General features: G+C 32.1%; 1 long non-coding RNA gene across 3 annotated transcripts; it reads right to left on the bottom strand.

Annotated features, from left to right (window-relative positions):
• Positions 1–2584: 2584 nt before the first annotated feature.
• LOC114074945 lies at positions 2585–4855 on the bottom strand. Of its 3 annotated transcripts, none has more exons than XR_003575326.1 (3): positions 4606–4855; positions 3707–3988; positions 2585–3161 (listed from the first exon to the last, which is right to left on the bottom strand). It is a non-coding gene; the product is annotated as an uncharacterized LOC114074945 (long non-coding RNA). The 3 variants fall into 3 exon arrangements; XR_003575325.1 differs by having other exon boundaries at positions 2585–3152; positions 4204–4855; XR_003575324.1 differs by having other exon boundaries at positions 4204–4855.
• Between the last annotated feature and the right edge of the window lie 4006 nt (positions 4856–8861).

The following is an 8861-nucleotide window of genomic DNA, read 5'->3' on the forward strand; positions in this document are numbered from 1 at the left end:
AAGCATGTTATTTACTAAATGTACCTTTTTCATGGTTTTTGCATGGCTTCTATACTTAGTACATCTAATGTGCTAACCCCTTCTTTTCCCTTTTTGACTAAACAGTAGGGAATTTGAAGTTCCATGGAGGATGGATAGGTTTCTAAGGCTTGAAAATAAAGTATTAGTGAGTCCTCATTGATTCGAGGACAATATCCACATGTCCCTTATGCCATAGTCTTTATTTTATTGTCTTGTATGGGATTAGTCCCAAGTGTTTTATACTCTAAAGTTTAGATGGTTCAAGTAGATGTTGTAAAGATTAATGTTTAAATGAAAATCTTCCGCTTGTGTAATGTTTATGAAAGAGTTCTTCATGTGTGAAGAATATTTTAAATTCTTACCTATTTTAGTATGGTTATTATGCAATTAATGATACAAGAGGCTTAGATGAGACTTCTTGAAGTCTCATTTGCCGTGTGACGACACAAGGACTCTCTAACTTCTAGGGTGTACTTGCGGGTCATGACAGTCATAGACCTCCTTGAGATGTTGTCGATCTCCAGGACGTCGGAAAGCGCTTCGTCGTTGTAAGTTGATATCTGGGAAGAACTTTGTTGATCACTCCTTCTAAGAACTATTAATGTTGATGTTGTAGCTTTCTCCAATTTGCTGAATGCTTATTGAAGAGTTTTGTGGATCCCCCTTGAATTTCATGTCTATGACCTATTTATAGTTGTAGGGAGTGAACAAGGTTGCTTGTGATTGACCAAAGGATGTCAATTTGACACTTGGTGCATTTTGATTTGTTCTTGCATTTTACTGGGACTACCACCTCATTTCGACACGTGGCGTCACCTTGTTGGTCTTGGATGCCTAGTCACTGTGACACGTGACATGAGTTTGGGCTTCAAGGTGAAATTGACCTTGAATTTGAATTCATTAAGATAGACTTATTTATTTGTATAGCCCAAATTAATTATTTAGCCCAAATGAGCATAGATTTAATTCAAATTTAGTATGAATTTGATCTAATACAATTTATGTGTCTACAGTGACATAAAATTATACTTTGAATACCTTCATTTATATTTGAATACCTTCACATTTTTTAATACTCTCTAGTGTATTTAGAGTTATGTTGTCATTATGTTTTCTAAAATTTATTGTAGTAAGGTGTAGTCATATGAATGTAGTGTAAGTTGAACAAGTAAGTTTTTGTGGAGGATATACCTTCCAAATTAGTATATTGTGGCATACATATAACCATTGAATATTTATAGTGTGCTTATTTTTTTCTTTTTGTAAAAAAAAAATGATTGTAGTTAAATGGTAGTTAAGTTATCTATGCATATCTATAGTTTTCTACTATTTGTCTGAGTATTTGATGCATAATAATAATCATTTAATTTTGCGTGAGAACGTGTGTGTGAATGTATGCAGTGTTAATGTGATTTAATGGAATGGAAAGATCATATATCAACTACAATTTGAATACATTCTAGTGTATTTCGGGTTATGTTGTAATTCTTCTTTTTGAAAAAGAATAAAGTTAAATGATAATTAATTGAATATGTGGATACATTTCAAATTATTAGTTGGATCAATTTTATTTTGTGTCAATGCATCTTCTATTTGAATGTGTTGTCTTGTATGTACGCATAAAATCAAATTACTAAGCAGTAACTTATGTAAAAAAATTGTTGTTTCATATTTTAGTATTTCTTAATGACAGGGTATCAAATTTTATGTGTTAGCTAGCACGATCGAATCCCCGCACGTGTAGGTTTATGTGAACCATAACATAGTTACAGATTTGAAGGGAAGCTTACACTGACCCAATTCAACCTATTCAAAGATACATGTTTTGGAGCATATACCAAAATGCACGTGTGTGGGGTGCAATCACAAATCTTTAGGTCTTTGATGGTATGTGTTGCGTCCAAAATCGCACGCAAGTGCACTGGTCACTCAAGTAGTAAATGGACTCTTTCGAGTATAATGTCCGTACCCAAGGGACTTCAAATCAGCGAATAACAATTTACAATGACTATCTAAATTTACTCAAGTATTCATTAGATTGAGAAATTTGTTTAAACTACTACTTCAACCTTAACAAGAATTAGCTACTATACGTAACTGATTTCAACAAAGTAACTTCACAAGTTGGAAAGACATCCCAGGGTTTCAATGTGTTCCTATTCCAAGGTTCAAAGGGTTAACTCATTGCGGGTTGGCAAGGCTCATCTTACGATCATAATCTTCCGACTTCTAATCGTCTACCATTATTGAAAACATAACTATATCGTCAAGTGGGGTTAAGTATGAACAAATAATAGTGCACTAAATATTCTTCTTGCATTTCAACCAAATGTGGTGCATAAGTATAAAACTATTTTACCCACAAAACAATTTAGAACTCACTCTATATTGAATATACCTCTTGCATTTTTTGGTCTATCCATCTATTCATTTTCCGAATTCAAGAGTGGACAATAATTTATTCTAATATTGATCAAACATTAAAATAATGAAATGAGAATGCAAGCACAAAATAGAAAATCCCCCTTCTCACACAAGAAACAAATTCACATTAAACCATCATTCATAGCTACAATTTTAGAACAAGGGATTTTAGCTACTCATAATACAAAATAACAAGATGGAATGTATTAGAATCATACAAGTCTTTATCAAGATGAAGTAGGAGAAGAAAAACCCTAAAATTTAGTACAAAAATCGTTTTTTGCCTCAGCTTCCTTTTTTTAAAAGAAAGTATAGTGTGTAATACGAGATACTTAAACTATTTATAGTCAAAAATAAACATGTGGGACGATTTTCATGTCCAGGTCCGCAACCGCAGACGTGTTCCCTCGCTCGATTCTGCTCATTAGTGTAACGACCCCCGCGACACACTCTATCACTGAATCCCCTGTTATGGGGGAGTTTCTATTTTGCATCGTTGATCTGCCTCCGCGACACACCCATATCGCGTACTCCCCTGTTATGGGGAGCTCCTTCACTGCTTGGGGGGAGTGCGTCTGCGACGCGGAAGTGCTTCTTGCTAGTGCACTTTTCAACTTCTTGGTTCTTCATTTTCGCCAATTCTTCTTCTGCTTTCCGACCTTTAATCTGGTGCCCAAATTTAGCTCCTTTTTCCAATGATCTTCGGCCTGAAACATCTAATCATATTGGTTAGAAGATGCAGAATCAAAACGACTCTAAATGCTTGACTCAACCATCGAAAATGTTCTCACTCGGCTATATATATGTGAGATAAAAGTGGTTGTTAGGCATATAAATACGCCTAAGATCAATATGTGAATTGGAGGACAGTTTTTGGATGAACTGTTCTTTCGTATAAATCATACCACACTTTGCTTACAGGGTTGAATTGCTTTGCTGAGGAAGACGATTTTTTATTTGACACAAACAAGCTGAATAAATTAATCAATCAGTACTATGAGGTAAAGGTATTATCGGGAAGGTAAAGTTGATCAGTGAGTACAAAAAAAAAGGTATCGGGTGATGAGATTGATGATGATGATGCCAAATTCGTAATATTTTATTTTATCAATACGTTCATCAATTCTGGTGAGAAGAGGAGCTCATCGATTTCAAAGATACAATTTGATCTAGTTGAGTAAAGATGTTTTCTCCAAATTATTCAAAAGCATAGCAAAAAAATGGATGCCAAGAAAAAGTATTAAAAAATTGGATGGTATACCTCTTTCCATGCAAGTTTGGCTTCTTCATTCGAATATGTGAACCAGAATACGTCTTATCCAAGGTAGCTTCCATAAGACGAAGTTGGTTGCCCCATTATTGATTACAATGCCTTTCTCTTTTGCTCGATATGCCAACATATAGTTAATATCAATACCCAAGTCCAACATAATGTCATCATGATATTATTTGGAATGTACTTACTCTTGTGATTCCTCCGTTTAGGTGCGATTATTCCTCCAATCAATCCACTTGTTGCCCGACAATCAGAATGCACCCAATCCTTTAAAGGACATGAATGTTCAGAGTTAAAAACATTAACTTTGAACATCTTCGACTTGTTAATACTTGACGCATTCATCAACAATGCGTACTTTTTAGAGTGGCATACAAGGGTATAACTGTGCATACAATATTATATTTTTTTGCTAGTTTTGCTTTGCATCTACAAACATAACTAAGTATACTTAAAATGCAACAAATTTAACAACAGTTTACCTAATAGAGTTTGACCTCTCAACCAAGAATTTAATCATTTTTTCTATTGAGTATTTTTCTATCACATCCTTCAATGTCGACTTATTCATGTATATTTGATCCACCATTATCTCATGTTGCGGTCGGTTCGTAATTAATCATTTCCACCATCAAATACATCTATTGGTTGATCGCTACAAGTTGAAACAATTGACAATGTATCATTCATACCAATTAATTCTTTATTGTATTCATGTTGCAACACTTCACCTTCAATGAAAGTATCTTCAGAATCAAAATATTCTATATCAATATAAAAAACAGTTACATACAAGAGATATACTCCAAATTGAGTGTTGATATTTTTCAACTAAACATATATACGCATACCCGCGTTACGTATTTTCATAGGCGTGTCGTTACCTTCGACAATGAAATTTAATTTTCACACACTTTTTTTGTAAGATTGATGTTCAATCGTATCGAAATAAAACCAACTAAATCAGAATAAGAAGCATATTCCTTCAATTATCCCGTCAATGCTATATTCTACACAACAATTCTCTTCGCTCTATTTCTCGAAATGTTGGATCAAAATATTAATAGTAGCCATCAAATTGTATTTTTATTTTTGACGTTAAATGAAGAAGAAAAAAAGAGCATAATTTCTATTTCTAACTGGTGAGAATTTTTTCTTTTATGATCAGAATCCTAGGTATAGGTTAGTTACATTTTTAAAAGTGTCAAGTTCGTGGATTTTAAGGGCTGAAAATAACATTGTCCGTTACAATAACTAATTTAACCTCATTTAGTGGGAAACTATTTTGAATGTATTTTTGTATTTAAAAAATGAAATATTTATAGACTTGAACATTTTTTAACCCAAAGTTAAGCTATTTTTTTAAAAAAAAATATAATATTTATAGCTATTTCAATCTAATAAACCCTAAAAGTATAGCTATTTTTGTAAGTGACACAAATTATTATTATTGTAATTTTCTCTTCAATTTTTTCTTCCACTACTCTATTTTTCATTTATGTACTTTTTTGAAAAACTTAAAATATATTATTTTTTTTAATTACACCTCCTTACTTTCTCTTCTTTTTTTCCTTAAAATTCAATTTTAGTGTTGACTTTGATTATATATGTCTATTTCCATCATAGAGCGATATGTTATATTTGAAAGTATAATTTAAGAGATTATTGTTTTCATATATGAACTAATTTGAAGAGATTTGAGATAAAACGGCAATATAAGAAATTGAATATTTTGTTCCAATCACTTTAGAATGTTCTTTGAATTTTAAGGAGGTTAATAGCGAAATATCTAAATACAATTTGATTTGAGGGGGTAATCAAGTGTTGAGAAGTGTTTTAATTGTTCACAATCTGATTCAAAACGAAAAAGCAAACTTGTAAACATTATTACTAGTTTTTAAAGTCAATGTCAAACTTTTGTATTAAACTCCTAATGAAATATATTATTCATCTCTGAATTCTTTCTAATTTAAAATATCAACCTCTTTTATTGCATCTTACAATAATAATTTGACAAATATAAGTTTGATTAACTTATGTTTTAACAGACAAAAAAACTAACTAGATTTTACATTGATTTAAACGAGTTGTTCAGGATTAATATTTTTTTTTATAGAACTTCACATTTAACAATTGTCCAATAAAAAGAAAGATTGCTAAAAATTATTTTAACATTAATATTTTAAACTTTTATTATCGTGCGAAGCATTTAATATGAGTATACTAGTGGCCTTAATATATTTAAACTGACAATATTCAATCTGAATATCTGTAGAAAAAATAGAATTTCAAAACACCTTAGCGTCAAAACTTTAGTTTTTATCAATTCAAATTAGCCCCTCACATTAACAGTTTGAAATTCAAAGTATAAGAACATTTACCTATTAGTTAGAATATTTAATTCCATAAATCAAATTTTGATTTGAATATCATTTGTAAAGTTAAATAGTTGTTTTTAAATTATAATTTAGATTTAAAATTTTCAATTCTAGTCTCTTAAACACTTATCTTGAGTGCTCAAATTCAATGAATTTACTACATAATCAATTCCATTTAAGAAATAAGTATCTTAAGTTTGAGGTTGGTTCTCCACATTTGTAAATTTTGAAGTGAAGAGCTCCTTATTCAGAAATTCACAAAATAGATATTATAATTTGCCTTTGCTATTAAATTGCTACTGCTTCATTGTGATATTTAATTGTCAATATTGATTTTTTGATTTGCACCCTTTTAGAAATTTAGGTGGTTCCTCCAATTTGGATTATAGGTATTTCTAAGATTTTAAATTTTTGTACCTCAACTTGCATTGCCTATGAAATGTATGAACTCTTGATCAGATATAAACAAATCAATTGTATGGGTACCTCCATAGAATTTGCAGAATAATTGAGCTTCTTGAATTGAATGAACTTGAGCTTGCACCTGACCTATAAAAAAACCATTGAGCTCACTAAACTTGTGGTTCATAGATGCGATATGTGCCTATATACTAGTTATCATATTAACCTCTAGAATTTTTATTGCCTTATTCAATGTACCTCTATTCAATTAACTAGTCTTCTTATGAATATTGATTGACAACCTATTGAAAAGTAGCACCAACTCATCATATGTTTTCTCTAGTGCTTGTCCATCGGCAGCTTAACCAAAAAATAACTTAGAATATATATCTAAACTTTCAATAAATATATATGCTAGAGGTTTTGGATTGGTGATGATGGAACAATCTTGAGCCCCGTCGAGAATCTTGTACATTTTGAAGTGTGGAATGGTGCAACACTCTATGTTCATCACATTCGCACACCTAGTGTCATGTTCGCAAAGGCCGATGATTTTGATCTCCGCGCGAGCCTGGTTTTATATTTGTCAATATACAGTGTCTTGGTTACTGCATTTAAAAGATGGGGTCTGTGTTTGCAGATGGTTAGGTCCCTAACCCTTCACATTCACGAGATAAACTCTGCGATCGTAGAAAAATGGCTGATTTAACTGAGTTAGACTACCGCTATCGTGGGCACGTGTTTGCATTATTGTGATCAACTCGATTTTCAGCTCATAAAACTATTTTTCAAAACTTGATATCTTGAGCTAAGGAGCTTTGATTCAGGCGATTTTAGTTGCGATGTAACACCTCAAAAAAAGAAAAGATGCATCGTAGACCGCTGGTCCAAATTTACGGAATCTGTTTACAGATTGTAGAAAGTTCTACGACTCGTAGGAAAGGAGTTGTCGAAGGTGTTTCAGTCTTAGTTAAAATTATGACTTTTAGGCCTACGGAAGGTTGTGCGGTTTGTGGAAGTTTTCATGAGTCATAGATTGTCTCATGGAACTTGACTTCAAACTTGAAAGGATTTTGGTCCATAGATTCTACTCATAGATTGTCTCATGGAACTTGACTTCAAACTTGGAAGGATTTTGGTCCATAGATTCTACAGTTGGGTTTACGGTCCGTGGAACTTTAGACGGATTATAAAATAGACTAGTGAAAACTATTTATAATTTTAAGTCTAGTATCAAGTTCTATGGACAACCAATACTGTCTGTAAAAAGTTATACGAACCGTAGGTAAGTCCATATCACTCCACTGATACGTTTTAGTTTGAGGATATTTGAGTCTTTTTTATGTACTTAATACCTATACTACTTTGTTGTACTCTTAAATCTAAGTCTTATAATTGTCCATCACCCTTAGAAATTTCCCCAGCTGTTTCATTTCTTATAATTCCTGAATTCTCTCCAAGGTACTCTCCAAAAATCTTCTTTATATATCAAGGAAGAAACTAGGGTTATTCAAGATCAAGTCTCTTTTATTCATCATTTCCTAGTTTTTCAATCAAGGTATGAAGGGAGATCATCAATAGGTTTCATTTATTCATTGAGTCTCCAAAGTTTCTTCAATTCTTCAATTCAATTTTTCAAAATTGATTAGGTTTTAATTCAATTCCTTATGAGTTCTATTTGTATGGATTCAATTGATTGATTATGATTTCATTTTGATGATTGAGACTCAGTTAGATGCTTTTCAACTAATCCCATGTGAACCCATGTATGATTTACGATTTTTATTATGAATCCTAAATTGCATGAATTTGAAGAAAAGTTATGAATCTATTAATGATGTTTTTACGAACTTATGCTTGATTTAGGTACAAGATTGATTATTATTTAGGTTGTTTAAGATAAACATTGATTAATTGTGAAAGAATTTTCTCACATACTTAAGAAATTAGGGGTGGGCATAAACACCGGAAAACCGAAACACCGAATCGAACCAAAATTTTTCAGAATTTCGGTTTCGGTATTTCGGTTTTCGGTTTATTTTTTTGTATTTTCGGTATTTCGGTTCGGTTTTCGGTACGTATTACTTTGGAATTCGGTATTTCGGTTTAAACCGAAATATTATATTTTAATTTATAAATTATATTATATTTAATAATTATTAATATTAAATAATTTTTTTAAAAAAAATAAGAAACCCTAAATCCCTAATACCCTATCATTTTGACTCTTCCTCACTCTTCAAAGTCTTCATCCTCTCCTCTTCAGCACTCAGCACAGCAGCTTCTACCTTCTTTTCTCCTCTTCCTCTTCTACTCCAGTCGGCGTCCACCGTCCACCAGCAGCAGCGCCGCCAGCCGCC

Source organism: Solanum pennellii, chromosome 11 (genome assembly GCF_001406875.1).
Source record: "Solanum pennellii chromosome 11, SPENNV200".
NCBI classification, from domain to species: Eukaryota; Viridiplantae; Streptophyta; class Magnoliopsida; order Solanales; family Solanaceae; genus Solanum; species Solanum pennellii.